Source organism: Onychomys torridus, chromosome 11 (genome assembly GCF_903995425.1).
Source record: "Onychomys torridus chromosome 11, mOncTor1.1, whole genome shotgun sequence".
Lineage (NCBI taxonomy): Eukaryota > Metazoa > Chordata > Mammalia > Rodentia > Cricetidae > Onychomys > Onychomys torridus.
Genome location: NC_050453.1, coordinates 43,688,093 through 43,703,718, shown reverse-complemented (window position 1 = coordinate 43,703,718; position 15,626 = coordinate 43,688,093). Strand labels below are relative to the sequence as shown.

Below are 15,626 nucleotides of genomic sequence, written 5' to 3'. Positions count from 1 at the left end.
TGAAACACAAAAGGCTGTTTAATAAGCTATATTTTTCAGAATGATGAATACATGATAACATAAAGGATAGCCACTCTGACCACCACAAAGGTACCATGCCCTTTTTTGTTTGTCTATAAAAGTCTCCTGTAACATATTTTCTGCAAAATCCATTTAGAAATAAGTAATTGTATTTGATTGATTAGTTTGGGAATATGCTATAGGTACTTTCAAATCAGTTGTATTTCATGAGAATACACAAAGTTTAAACTTATCCACCTACAAATAACTAAACTCCCTAAGAAAAATGTGGAAAACAACTGTTATTAAACATAATTCAGCCAACAACGCAGGAACACTACCCTTGAGAGATGAAAAATGAGATAAAGCCAGAAGGCAATGTCTAGTCTAGAAACCTAAGTGGAAGAGACCAAGGATTTGAGTCAGTGAACACTGAAACACCCACAATTTTAAGTGCAAAAGTAAAGGAAGGAGCTAGGAAGGCAAATGTATGCAGATATTTGTCCTGGAGGCCTCTTCCATATTTGCCTGAGTAACAGTCTGTACACACATAGGCTATATCTTATGAAGTTAGGACAGAACTTCTGTCCACAAAGGAAAACATACTTGAGACCTATAGTACAAAAACTCCCAAACCCACACAGGTCCAATAACTGTATGCCTTCTGTTCACAGAGGTGAAGAGACCTTGTCAAACACAAGGTGAGGTCAGCAGACACTATATGAGTGCTGCACGTCATAAAGAGCATTTGGTAAACCTGAGAAGAGGAGGTTTTACAAGCATTCTAAAAAACTTGAAATCCAAGCCACGGCCAACTGCAGATCAAATAAATCCATGAGTAGTCCAATCCCACGTCATAGGACAACTGAAGGACTTTCTACAAACAGGACAAAATCCACTACTCACCAATAAATACAACATTAACAACACCCAGCCTACCATCCAAAAATCACTAGCTATAGAAAGGGGCCGGTATGCTATTTTGTTTCCCTGTTAGTGCAATAAAACACTGACAAAAATAAGCTTAGCAAAAGGGAGGGTTTATTTGGCATAAAGCTGAGAGGCAGGAACTCAAGGAAGGAGCCGGAAGCACCAACTGGAGGAGACCATGAAGAAATGCTGCTAACTAGCTTATTTCTCCTGACTTATTCAACTTCTTTTCTTATGTAGTCTAGGCCCACCTACTCATGGATGGCACTGCCCACAGAGAACTGGGGCCTTCCTACATAAATTAATAATAATAATAATAATAATAATAATAATAATATAAAAAGGCCCACAGTAATGCCCACAGGAGACAATCCCTCGACTGAGATTTTCACTTCTCAGTTGTGTCAAGTTGACAGCTGAAGCTAGCCATGATGACAGGGAAACAGGATCTGAAACTACTCAATTGAAGTGAACGCCCAAATGACAGATTTGGTAGATGGAGCACCATCAATGTCTGGATGATCACCAGTGTCTGGATGAATGTAAATTGAAAACACAATGAAATGAAAAAGTCTATCAGAAGAGCTAACCATCAAAGCATGCAGACAACTGGAACTCATACACTGCTGGTAGGCACATGAAATGGTATAACCACTTTGGAAAACACTCTGGCTCTTTCATATGAAGTTAAACATTTACGTTCACATAACCCATCAGACTGATGCATAATTATGAACTCAGGAAAAATGAAAACATGTGTCTGCACAGAGAACCACACAGCGATGCTCATAAATTCTATATCCACAGCAAGCAAATGCTGAGACAACTGATGCTGATGCCCAGCAATAAAGGAATAAATAAATAAATATATATATATATATATATGATTAAATACACTGAAGAGAAAGGAATACGCAGCAGTATGGACAGCACACCAAATTAAAAGAAACATACACAACATAGGCATCTCCGAGAAATGTGACACTCAGAACAATGCTAGACCCTAAGGTTTCCATTCATATGAAACTAGAAGAGAGTAAACCAATCACATAATGGAAAGAAACCCAGTGATTGACGGACTGGAAAGCTAGGCAGCACATTTTTAAATGATAGAAATGGGCTTTATTGTGACCGCTGTAGTGGTTACCAAAGTGTGTGAATTTCTCAAAATTCATTAACATATACACTTAATATAGCTGCATCTTAATTTATGTGAAATCCATTTGACCTTATTATTTAAGATCTGTAAGAATACTTACATCTATATAAATTTATATGAATTAAATATATTTATATTTAAGAATATATAGCATGTATAGGAATATGATTAGTCAACAAAAATTACAAAGAAAAAAGCATTATAGCCATGCTTCCTTTGTGTTCATAATGGGGTAAAGGAACTACATACATACACACATATATACAAAATTATATTCACGCACATACAAACACGTGTAGACACATACACACAGAGATTCATACACAAACACACATACATATACATACATATATACATGCAGATGCACACAGACACAACATATATACACAGAGACACACAAATATACACAAACAAATAAACATACTCACACAGACACTTATGCAGATACATAGAGGCACACAGACACATACATATGCCTGTGGAAACATTTATACACTAACAGTCTCATTCACATACACACACCCAGACTCAAACACACACATACACTGACACATTCACTCCCATTCACATATGCATGCACACACATATATTGCATCCATTCAATTCTTTGCAATTTAAAAAGTATAGCAATTGAATGTTATAGTGGAATAAAATGCTGAAAGTGTTTAAGTCAAACTTCCCACCTCTCTGCTCCCAAGAAGCTTACGGTCTACTCTAACAAAGAGCAGACAGACAGGAGCTCCCAGGAAACAACGAATTACATGCTGTAAAGGAAGACCAACTTCCACTGTATTAGTAACCGCCCTTGCTCATCTGCTATGTTGGTGGGATCTCCAAGCCTGGAGGACAGGGGAAAACTTACCAAGAAAACACTTGGCAGAAGGAAAGCTTTCTTTCAGCCACCTTGGAGAGGATCAGTCTGTGGTTGGCTGGTTCTGCTGCTCCCAGGCCTCAGACAAAGCAGAAACTGAGGAGGGAGCCCAGGGGAGGAAAATTCTTCACTTTCTAGCTTTCAGGAAGCAAAGGGAAATAGGAAGCAGCAAAGGACCTATTGATAGTGACCTACTTCCTCCAGAGAGGCCACACCTCCTGAAGTTCCTAGGACTGGAACAATGTGACAGCAAGAGAGCTCAAGTCATCATCAACACAGATGCCTGTGAGGGAATATATATATATAAATGAGGGGAAATTATGTGTAAAAATCCTCATGGTTTCATGTCAAATCAAGCAAATATTTTCCTCTTGCAATCTTTGAAATACTGAACACATTATAAATAAGTGTTTCTTATGGTCAGAGACCCAACTGATGGTAGATTAGTATTGGCATCAGAAAAATAAAACAGAACATTCACAAAAATATACTTGAGTTGGTATTTCAGTTTCAAAGAACATATGTTATTTTGCTATTACTTTGTTATAAATGCTTACATGGGAAAATGGGACATGGTTTTAATAAATTAATTTCAAAAAAAATGTCTTTGTGGCAATCCACCCACATCAATGCTTTTCAGGATTCTTTATAAGCAAGTAAACAACAGAAAATAAACAGGACACTAGGAAATTGCACTAAACTTAATAAGGAAAACAGGTTACAAACAAACTTTCCAATTGAAGCTGAATGCAAGGGTCCTTCAAAGAGCCAAGAGCTACCCCAGTTCACTAAGCTGCTTAATCTAGAGGAGAACATTGTAAGACCGCAGAATCTTTCCCTAGAGTTTGCTGTGGATATCACTCTGTATAAAAAAAGTGGTGATTGGCTAGTAGCCAGGCAGGAAGGATAGGGTAGGTGGGACAAGGAAGAGGAGAAGGCTGGAAACAGGAAGGCTGGGAGGAGAGACTGCCAGCCGCTGCTATGACAAGCAACATGTAAAGACACAGGTAAGCCACAAGCCACGTGGCAAAGTATAGATTAATAGAAATGGGTTAATTTAAGATAAGAGAAGTAGATAACAAAAAGCCTGCCACGGCCACACAGTTTATAAGTAATATAAGTCTCTTTGTGCTTACTTGATTGGGTCTGAGCAGCTGTGGGCCTGGCGGGTGAGAGAGATTTGTCCTGACTGTGGACCAGGAAGGCAAACTCTAACTACAAGAGTTCTATCGTTCAGGGCAGAAAAGCTGGCATTGCTCAACTAGTCTGTTAGCATGGGGTCACCACATAGCCGCACACCTGTTATGCACATCCAGGAAGTCCACTGTGCAGCAGCCATAAGGGTTGATGAGCCCTTTAGAGTAGGTTTGTGTGCAAATCTTCTACAACAGCCAATGTAAACTTCCCAGGAAAGGTAATTCGCATTGGAAACTAAATTCTACATGAATGGTTTTCCAGTTAGGCCGCTAGTCTTCCCTAACCTTTCAGCTAGTCTTCTTAAGCTGGACTCTTCAAAAAGAATGACATTTTCTTATGGATTCTGAATGTCAGTTCTCAGGCTTCATCTAAGAGAGGAAGGCTAAAAGTTGAGTATTGAGTGAAATAAGGAAATATAAAAGGTTTAATGCAAATATCCTCAGAATTATAAAACAAACACACACACACACACACACACACACACACACACACACACACACACACATTCAGGATAAATTTGGAGTGAGAGTACAAACTTATTTATATTTTATAAAAATTGGCTCTTTATACTGAGTTTATCTTGGAAATAACATTTGAAGATGAATTTCATTCTGTGTAATTTTACAGATTGAATTAATAAATGATTCTTGGTTTAAACTAATGTACTTAGTCCTATGTCTTATCCCAAATTTCTAATAAAAATTGATGAAACTACAAAAACAAGTCAAAATTAAAATCCAGATGCCAGGATTAGTATATCTATCCCTTTCACATTTTTCCTACAGCAAAATATTTGAATACATGACATTTATCTCCTAAAGAAGAGAAAAAAGTAAACTCATTAGCAAAATCAGACTGATCTTATTTCTGGGTCTTTTCCTACCTATAATTTCTTTACATAACTATCTGTATAAGACAGTACCATTTAGGTTTTTTTTTGTTGTTGTTGTTGTTGTTGTTTATGGGGTTTTTTTGTTTTGTTTTGTTTTGGTTTTTTGAAACAGGGTTTCTCTGTAGCTTTGGAGCCTGTCCTGGACTAGCTCTGTAGATCAGGCTGGCCTTGAACTCAGAGATCCACCTGGCTCTGCCTCCCAAGTGCTGGGATTACAGGCGTGCACCACCACCGCCCAGCCTAGTATTTAAAAAATAAAAATAAAAAGTATTCACCATTGCCAGTTGATTCACTGGCTTTCTCCCATTAGAATAACAGATTGTGTTAATGCCATTATCACTAGCCATGACTCCTTCATTATCATACATTCATTGCAGTATATGAAGTAATCTGTGTAGCAAATGTTTAATTTCTGTGTGACATCTCTACATATTATTCATTATCCTCTTAGGAAATGTAAGGAGTCTTCAAGCCAAGAGAAAAGTACATCCAGTGGTAGAAACAGTCTTAAAAACTGAACCTCAAAGCCAGGCCTAGTGGTGCAAGTCCCAGAAATCAGAAGGAAAAAGCAGACAGATCTCTATGAGTTTGAAACCAGTCTAGTCTACATGGTGAGTTCCAGGCCAATCAGGGCTACATAGTGAGACCCTGTTGGGGCAAAAAATTTTTTTTTAGTTCTGTGTATTTAAAAGACAGTATCATCTGATGAGCAGGCAAAATCAAGTGAATCCATTAAAATTCCAGAAGGTTCCCAGAGATTCCATTAAAGACAGTTTTATTCCATGGTGGAAAATAATACTATAGAGAGTTCTGAACCTAGATTCTAGGCTAATCTTAGGCCTAACCTCTACATCCCAGCTTATTCTGTACCTACTATACTTGGGTATAAGCCATCCCTACACATGAGAAAGCAATCTCTGCAAGGCAATTCCCCAAAAGTTGACACTTTGTAGTAGGTCACAAATTTATTCCAGTTTCTCTGAATGCAAATTTTAAACTTCAATACCCTCTTTCCTCTCTTTAATTACTCATTTGATTGATATTAAGCATTCTCAGATCTACTAAACATCTGGCTCTCTAGCAGGCAGAGAAATATTTAATACAAGCAATTATTGCTAAGTAGGAAATTGAAGCAGGGAGTGGAGAAAGGATGGAGTTGTTTGGAGGAAGAACATCATACATAGTATTAATGCTCAGAGTAGGAGGGTTTCACAAAGCAGAACTGTTCACAAAGTCACATTCTACAAAGGAAAGGAAAGGCTGACATGAGAGCCTTGGAACACATGCGCACAGCAATTTGGATTTGGGTAGGAGTCAAAGATTACAGAATGTGTAAGTATGTGAGGATAGAAGGAGTAATCACTGCTCAGAACGTCTGGTGACCAGAAGGGCTGAACAAGAGAAAGAAACAAAAACAGAAGGTAGAATTTGGTTCGTGGTTTCTTCTTCATGGAAATGCCTTCAATATTTTTCATTGCTAAAATGACACTCATTTTAAACACAAAAAATACAAACATATAACAGTGAGTAGGGACCTGGCTCAGTTTGTAAAGGGTATGCTGTGTAAGTACAAGGACCTGAGTTCAGGTTCCCAGCACCCATGTAAAACCCAGGCATAGTCATGGCAACTGTAACCTCAAGAGAGATGAGATCCAAATCAAGTGTAACCCTGTAACAAAAGATAAGGTAGAGAGTAATTGAGGAAGACACTGATGTCCACCTCTTGGCTCCACATCCATGCATATGCATGTGCACCTCCACATACCCACACTCACATACTCACATGAACATGTACGTGTACAACAGAGACACTAAATAAATTTTTAAAAAGTCATCTGTGATCATACTCTCAAGTGATTGCCACTGAAACACATTTGGGTACAACTGTTTCCTTACAAGCTTTTCAAGAAACATTCAGAAATATGCATATACTTACGAATATTTTTAACTGAAGTCTTAGCAGATACAAAATTTTAATAAACACTGCTTAAATGAATAATTATATTTACTATTATTATCAGTTGTTGTATTATTGCATTAGAGTAATATACTAAATATCATTAAAAGGACCACGACCAAATTTTCACAAATATTGTCATTAATTCCTAAAGTTTTTTTTTTTTTTTTTTGGTTTTTCAAAACAGGGTTTCTCTGTATAGCCCTGGATGTTCTGGAACTCACTTTATAGACCAGGCTAGTCTAGAATTTATAAAGATCCACCTGCCTCTGCCTCCCAAGTACTGGGATTAAAGGTGTGTGTCATCACTGCCCAGTCCTAAAAAGACTTTCTTATTTCAATCTACATATCTTTTTCTAACTTCATAATAAAAACACAAATGATTCAAAGATACTTTAGTGTAAATAAACCATGTCTATTTAAAAATCATAAGAACTTTACATGATTTTTATTTTCCTTCTTTACTCGGTTACCGAAGGTATTTAAATAATGTACTATATGACTTTGACATTCATTGTTCTACTGCAAAAAAATGACAAAAATCCAGTTTGTAATTTTTATCACAAAACCACATCATAAACCAAATGTTCCTTAGTTTTTTCTAAAGAATCCATATCTCTTACAGTCCCTCCTCTTTCTCGACAACTGGACTCCTGGAGCTCCACCTGGGGCCTGGCTGCGGATCTCTACATCCACTTCCATCATTTATTGGATGAGAGTTCCAGCACAACAGTTAGGGTGTTTAGCCATCTGATCACCAGACTAGGTCAGTTTAGGCTTTCTCTCAACCATTGCCAGTAGTCTACAGTGGATGTATCATTGTGGATTTCTGGGGACCTCTCTAGCACTTTGCTTCTTCCTGTTCTCATGTGGTCTTCATTTATCATTGGAAAAAGCACAGGTACAAATAGCCAAACTAATGGAAACACATGAATTATGAACCAAAAGCTGTGGAGCCCCCAACTGGATCAGGCCCTCTGGATAAGTGAGACAATTGAATAGCTTGAACTGTTTGGGAGGCACCCAGGCAGTGGGACCCAGACCTGTCCTTAGTGCATGAGCTGGCTATTTGGAACCTAGGGCATATGCAGGGACACTTTGCTCAACCTGGGAGGAGGGGACTGGACCTGGCTGTACTGAATCTACCAGGTTGAGCTGAATCCCCAGGGGAGTCTTTGCCTTGGAAGAGATGGGAATGGAGGGGAGGGGCTGGGGGGAAGGCGGGAGCGGGAGTGGGGAGGACAGGGGAACCCATGGCTGATGTGTAAAATGAAAACACAAATATAATAAAAAAAAATTCATATCTTTTCTCAGGCCCTCCCTTCACTAACCCTACCACTGTCCATTTATGAGGAATGCATAAGGAAATAGGAAAGTATATGAAGCACAGCCTCATTCTCTTTACTTATCCTAGGTCACAGGGACAGTCCTCAAACAAAACATCCCTTATGTTGACTCTCTTTCATCACCTCTTTACTATGGAAAAATTAGAGGCAAAAACTAGATTGTCCCAGGTGGACATTTTTATTTATGTTGAACCAATAGGAAAAAATTGCTTTTTATTCTACCATTGGTGTATGCTTTTTCTAAACAAAAAGCTTTAGAAGGCAATGATTTAAAATGTACTATAGAAAATATAAAGGGCATATGCAAATTTCTGAGTCTGTATAAAAAATGGCTCGTTAAAATAGTATTTTGTCTCAACACTGTTAGTGTTCTCTGAGTTCCTCGTGGCCTTTGCAGGTCCCCCAGAGTTGACTCTTCCAAACTGATTCGCTGCTAATTAGCTGTTTCAACTCTAGATGACACACATGTGTGACAGCCTTCTCCCCACTCAAATCTGTATTTTCCATGACAGTGCCAATTAAAAAAGAAAGAAACTCAGCCACTAAGTGGGGAAGATGGCTAATCTCCTTCAAGCCATGTGGAATTTAAATGCATTTTTCAGACACTTCAAAAGATGTGGTAACTGTGGTAGTTAGGGGATCTTGTAAATCAGAAGCAGCTATGCAAGAAATCGATTTGGTTTGGTTAGCTCTGACATAGTTGAACTTGATAGTTTATTTTAGCTTCTAATCAAAATAGCATCAGCCAAATGGACAGATTTATTTCTTTTCCTGTGTGTTTTGGTCCTGTTAAAACCATGCAACTCACTGGCCAGTTTATCCTCAAACGACATTTCTTTTCCCTTCTAAGAAATATTCCTCCAGGTATTTATGTCAACTACTTCCTGTGTTGAGATGGTTCTTCTTTCTTTATTTATCGTTTGTTAGTTTGATGTGCATGCACGCGTGCCTGCATGCTTGCGCGCGTGTGTGCGTGTGTGTGTGTGTGTGTGTGTATGTGTGTGTGTGTGTGTGTGTGTGTCTTAATAAGATATATTACTGAGGGGTATCCATTCTTCTTTCTGCAATTTGTAAGCTTGGATACCATGACTGTCTCTTTGAGGGACTGTGAAATGACTTTCCTATTTAGACTTAGGTCTCAAAGGCTGTGAGTTCTGCTCACTCTCAGGGACCTCACTGCTCATTACAAAATGTGTGGCTGCAGTTCCTAAGACAAGCTTCAAACAGTCCTCAGAAAACTACGCAAAACCAGGAAACAAGGCAGAGGTTCATTTTGCAGGGCTTCTCGTAAACAACGTGTTCTCTGCTCCCATCTCCTCTGCTCCCATTTGTGGCTCACACAACAGGGCGAGCATGCTTCCCCTTTGATGTATTTAACCTAAATGAGACTCTGATGAGAACAATCACATCCTCCCACCATTTTTTGATGAATATTATGCACTATGTATATTTCAAATGTCACCATGAAAAAATCCACATGTTCATAAGACTACAAGGTCAATTTTAATAATAAATTAATGGTTTTAAGTTTTGTTCTAACTAAACAAATGGAAACGCAACATACATATGGCTTTATTTAGCCATATTAGCAACCAATAAAAACTTTGCCAGGTGCCTGGAGCATGTGTTCCTAAGGCAATCACCAAAGCAAATGTCAACCTGAACATGACATTGGAATAAGGAAAGCATTGTATTGGCACTAGGTAGATGGTGCTGCCTGATGTGTTTGTGGACAGAGACACAGTATCTACATCATTTTAATGGATGAGGTCTGAGCTCTGCACTTTATTTTTGACATTTAATTAGGTGAATTCAAAGAAGGGTTGCTGGAAACATTTTCACATCATCTCCACACATTTCCTGTCACTTTCTAGAATGTGACATCTGTCTCAGATATATTTTCAAACTCCAGAGGAAACACTTGTTTCTACTAATTTTCAAGGTCAGCAAGAAGGCAGTATTTTGAAATGGTATCTGGAGTGAACTTCAGAGTAGAGAAGAACAAAATGGCAGATACCTCATTTCCTATCACTCATTATCCGAAACCCTGAGCAATTCTCGCAATTAAGCCTGTAGGGAGAGAGCTCTTCCACATTCTAGTCAAAAGTAGCTGTTCCCAAAATAGCGAGAAACAGCTTGCCAAATTCATACTCTAGCAAAGTTTATAGTCTCTCTGGTCTAAGTACTGAACTCAGGGAACATGAGTGCAGACCCAGTAGAGAAAACTAAAACCAGATGATCTCTAACCTGTGAGGCATTTTGTTGCCAGGCTGTCAGACTTTTCAAAGATGGTCACTTCATTTTTCTCACTTTAGTTATTTCCTTGAAATACCTAGTGAAATCACTTCTGCACTTCCCATCAGACATTCTTCAGTGGGGACAGGGAAAATGTTACCTTTAATGAAAGGTCCCAGTTCATGGCACAGTGAGAACAGGGGATCATCTTGTCTGTTGCCCAGCACAGTAACCTGTGGACCTGTCCAGCTCAGCCCCCTGGTGCACCTCCAGCCCTTCACCTGGCTTCTCTTACATACTAGCTAGAGCTTTGATACCTGTTCCTATCCTCTAGGTGACTGCACCTATAGGCATCAACTCCAGAAGACTGTAGGAGAATGAGTTGTTCTTTCCAAAGTTTCCGAGACAACCTAGCTCGAAAGGCAATTAAAGGAATGTGCCCATCAGAATGCATAGGACACAATAATCCCTCTATCAGAGTTATTATTATCACTATGACTATTATTATCACCATGTTATCATTCTTTCTATAAACAGTTAAATTCTTCATCTTTTAACAGTTTTATACTATGATAAAGAGAACAGCAAATTTTAAATGCAAGGTATGAGATTAAGAGTCTTCCAGGATTCTTCAGTAGTTCTAGGTCTATTCCCCTCTACGCATTTACCTGGGAAGATAACACTTCCCAAATAGCATTATCCTTCAGATGATTCTATAGGATCAGGGTGTCATCCAAGCAAATGGCTGATGTCCTTTTGAGCAAAAGAGAAACCCCTGTCTTTAAGGAATTTTGGACCAGATGGCTGTTTCCATTTCCATGGAATTCTACGTAGCTCACTGTATTTCTCATTTTCTTTCATCTTTACAATAGTATGATGAGGCAATGGCTGTGCCCTGTTCACATGAAGGAGCATAATTCCAGATACGCTGTAGAAAGTTTTTCATAGAAAGGCAGAGAAGTCATTTGAATCCAGGTGCTTCTGGATCTGAAGGCCCAGCATTTCCAAAGCAGCATACTACCCTTGATCTCTCATCACAGATTTGACACACACAATATATATTTCCTTGGTTTAGGATGTACCACTTTAAAGATAATATTACTAGAATATTTGAACTAGAATGCATCACTAAATAAAAAGAAAACTATTTAATACTTATTTATACATCTTCATCTGAAAAAGCCCACAATGTAATACTGATGGTATTTTTCTCATTTCACAGTTAAAAAATACAACTAAAACATAGAAAATTGTCCAGCTTGTTTAAGGTCTCATGCCTGAGGTGTGAATCATGGTCGGCAGCCTGAAAGGTGATCTACCACACAGTTCTGTTTGTTGTACATCTTTGTCCCTCTAGGACAATTGTTTAGCCATTTCCACACCCTGGGTTGCTTATCTTAGTCACTGCCTTAACAGGACCCCTGAATTCTGCAGTTCAGTGATATTTAGTGAAATACAAAGGGGGTTGATACTTATCCCACAGGGATTCAGTTTGCCTACCTCAGGGCACAATTCTTCATGAGTCGTCAGTCTGTGTTTCATTGGGTAATGTTATGTTTCTTCTTCCTCTTCTTCAAACTCAGGGAGAATATAGGTAGACACATCTTACTACATCCTTTCTGCTTCATTATTACTTGATGGCTACCCTTAGGCCTGACCAAACTGTGAAATACTGTCATTCATTAAACAACCTTTGGTCTCTTTGAATAAATCATGTCCTCTACTGCAATGGTTACTGATAACCCTGTCAGTAAGATATAACATCTACAGGGAGGTTGACACTTATGAGAGTGGGAGAAACCCACCAGGCAGAGATATCCAGGAAGAAATGTTTAACGAGGGTGAGATGGTAGAGGTCATGACCATGGGAAGTGTGGAGTTAGGTTGGGGAGCTCAGGACAGGTGAATGACCTAACGCATACTTTTTGCTTGCTTCTCTGACACAGCATATTGCCTTTGACAATTTTTTTATATCAAAGCAAGCATTAATTAGGATGACAACCACCCAGCTTTCAAGTAATGAAATGGTACTGTAAAGCTCGGTTCCTGTCTTCAAAGGTGAAGTAAGATATGTATCTTAACCTGTGTTTTCAAGACACAAAAACCACCACACAGTGAATAGAGGTCACTGGTATTCACCCAAATAATTCCACTTTGGATTTCCTTTTATATTAAAAATAGATGAAAGATAAGATACCTAGTTCCTCCATATATCCCTCCTAAAAGAACAGAAAATGAAAACTTCAAATGGACTGAAGCTGTACTCCCATTAGGTTCTGAGACTGGCTAAGTAGATGATGAAGAAAAACACACAATACTCTTAAGTTTCCTTTAGAAAGAGTACATGAAAATTTTCTCATGAATAAAATGCAAGGACTCAGTGTCTGGGGTTTTGTGTCTGTGAAATGAGTGCCTAGCATGAAAGCATCTATTTCCCTCAGAATTTGTAGCATTTACAAGATGAAAGAATTTAGAACAATTAGAAAAGAAAAATTACTAACTTATTATCCCAAACTTTTGCAAGTCCTCTTTGGCCAATGTTACACTGCTTCCTGTTAACAAATCCTCCATTCTGGTGGCTTTCTTTATGGTATATATTGATGTAGACAGTTTTGGCAAACTTTTACATCTTCACTCATGAACCAGAAAAAAAAAAAGAAAATTCCCAGGTCTTCCTGGGTCCTCTCACTCAGGGTTCTTTTCAGCTGTCAGTTCTCCAGCACGCGTGGTGGCACAACGCCCTCAGTGAAAAGGCAAAGCAGCACCCCAGAGTTAGAGTGCCTGCCTTAGTCACTGTCCTTTTGCTTTGAAGAGATGCCATGACCAAAGTAAACTCATAAGAGAAAACACTCAGTTCAACTGGCTTACAGTGTCAGGGGTTTGGTCCAACATCATCGTGATAGGGAGAATGGATGCATGCATAGTGCTGGAGCAGTAGCTGAGAAGAGCTTTATATCCACAGACAGAGGGAGAGAACTGGACCTAGCCCACCGCCAATAAGGCCGTACTCGCCAATCTTCTCAAACAATGCCACTCCCTGATGACTAAGCATTCAAATATATTTTGGGGTCCAAAACAATACCAGTCAGCATTTAGTCATCACATACCCTGCACAGTACCTTGTACAGAACATGTCACCCACATTCTCTTTTAATGTCATAGTCCCCCCCCCCGAAATTGAAATTCTATTATCTCCATTTTATAAACAAGGCAGATAGCCATCACAGAGCCCATATCACAAAGAAATATAAGATTTCTGGATTTGTTCAGTTTTATGTAACAGACAACTTACTTGGCCTAAGAAAAGCATCCTTTCCATAACTACAGACACTTAGCATTAAAAGGAGCTAGGAGACTGAACCCAGAGACTGGGCTTTCTTAGCTGTTCAGCATCCTTTAGTTGTTTAACTGGCAAGCTGCCAGCATCATGGCAAGATCTAGGAGCAGAGAATTTCTCCGAGTCACCCCTACCAAAACGCCTTTGAGTCTCAGTAGTCTCAGTGATCCACAATAAAAAAATAATAATAATAACCACCCTTTCCTGAATTAAGCAGCAAGGGGACTGGAGAGGCACTGACTGACAGAGAAGCCAAGACTCATCCTTGCTCCTATCAAACTCTATTTTACAATAAGTAAGTCAATAAAATAAAAAGAATCATTTTAGCATTTTTTTTTAAATCTGATCCTGCTATAACTAAATGTAAAGATCTGACCATTAGTTGATGTTCTGGGAAACAAGTAAAATTAATAAACCAGTGAGTTGATTTTCCCCCCCATTGGTCTGGAACTCAGCTGCTAAAAATTCTGTGGCTCTTCTCTTATTTTTGGAGACCATACACTGTATTTGACTGCTCACCAATGGGGTGGAAGCCCTGTTCTTTCCAGGACTCTCCAAGTCCTCTGTGCTCATGGTAAGTTTTCTAGTATCTTCTCTTCCCCAGTACCTTTAGCTATGAACCACCATGACCACCAGGCACTGCTGCAGTTTTCTATACACATTCTGTCCCAGCGAACATCATCATCACCTCTGACTCACAATCTCATCCAGCCTTAAGCTGCAGTGTCATCACTGATACAAGAAACAAGACTCTTCACCTGTCCCCCCGTGCAGGAGATCCTGAATGTGCCCTAAGGTCTTCCAGCGTCTAGGTTAAAAACAGCTTCAACCTGCAAGCTTTTCATTTCTTTCAAAGAGAACCTTTCTCAGCCTCTTAATCACAGTGTAGGGGATGAGACAAGATGTTCAGCTCCTGGGAGCCCTGTACTCTTCCCTAGTTCTGTCCCAGGCTTCCTACTTTGCCTTTGGATGTTTTTGTTTTCTTTTTCAAATTAACTACAAGGGACCATCTTGTAGTTGTTTGGCATTGTTCAGGAGTTTATGATCACTAATGGGGACATAAGATGAGCTTGAGTTATTGCCCCCTCAATAGATACATCTTCTAAGAAAACTTTTAAAGTAACTATTCAGGTTTGTCTCATAAATAGTTGATAAAAGTATTTTTACTGAATTGTTTCTTCTTAAGAGTTGTGATTTTTTTATTCATTCCACTGTGATATAGTGAGCATTTTATTAGAAGAGAGCTCCTGAGCCACCTCATTCAAATCACAAAGATATCTGTCACAAAGTCTGTAGATACTGTATAGATCCAAAGACCAAATAATCTAAATATGAATTATACTCTCTCAAACTTTATCTTTGTTCTAGCAAGTTCCTAGAAACATAAGTAGAACTGAAACAGATAAATTAATAGGTAAATACAATGTTATTATGACAAGTAAAGCCGAGGCAAGATAATAGAAGGAAAGAAAAAAATCATAACAATTAGACCCATCTCAAGGATTTTCTCAAACAATACATTTTTCTTACAATGATTTACAGAATTTTTTGGTCAGTCTTTTTCTAACTCTATAGTTATTGGTCATAGATTTTGGATTTTTAGCATTGAATAATAAACCTCATTGGAATTTTGCTTGATAATTAATTTTCTCACATTCAACTTCAGTAACAGGCCAAGCCTAATTTTACCTGTTAATTGAAA

At 38.6% G+C, this 15,626-nt stretch overlaps 1 protein-coding gene across 1 annotated transcript in view; it reads right to left on the bottom strand.

The window, feature by feature from the left end:
- Hmcn1 (hemicentin 1) overlaps positions 1-15,626 on the bottom strand; it is a 439,960-nt gene that overhangs the window by 301,694 nt on the left and 122,640 nt on the right. The window lies entirely within an intron of this gene.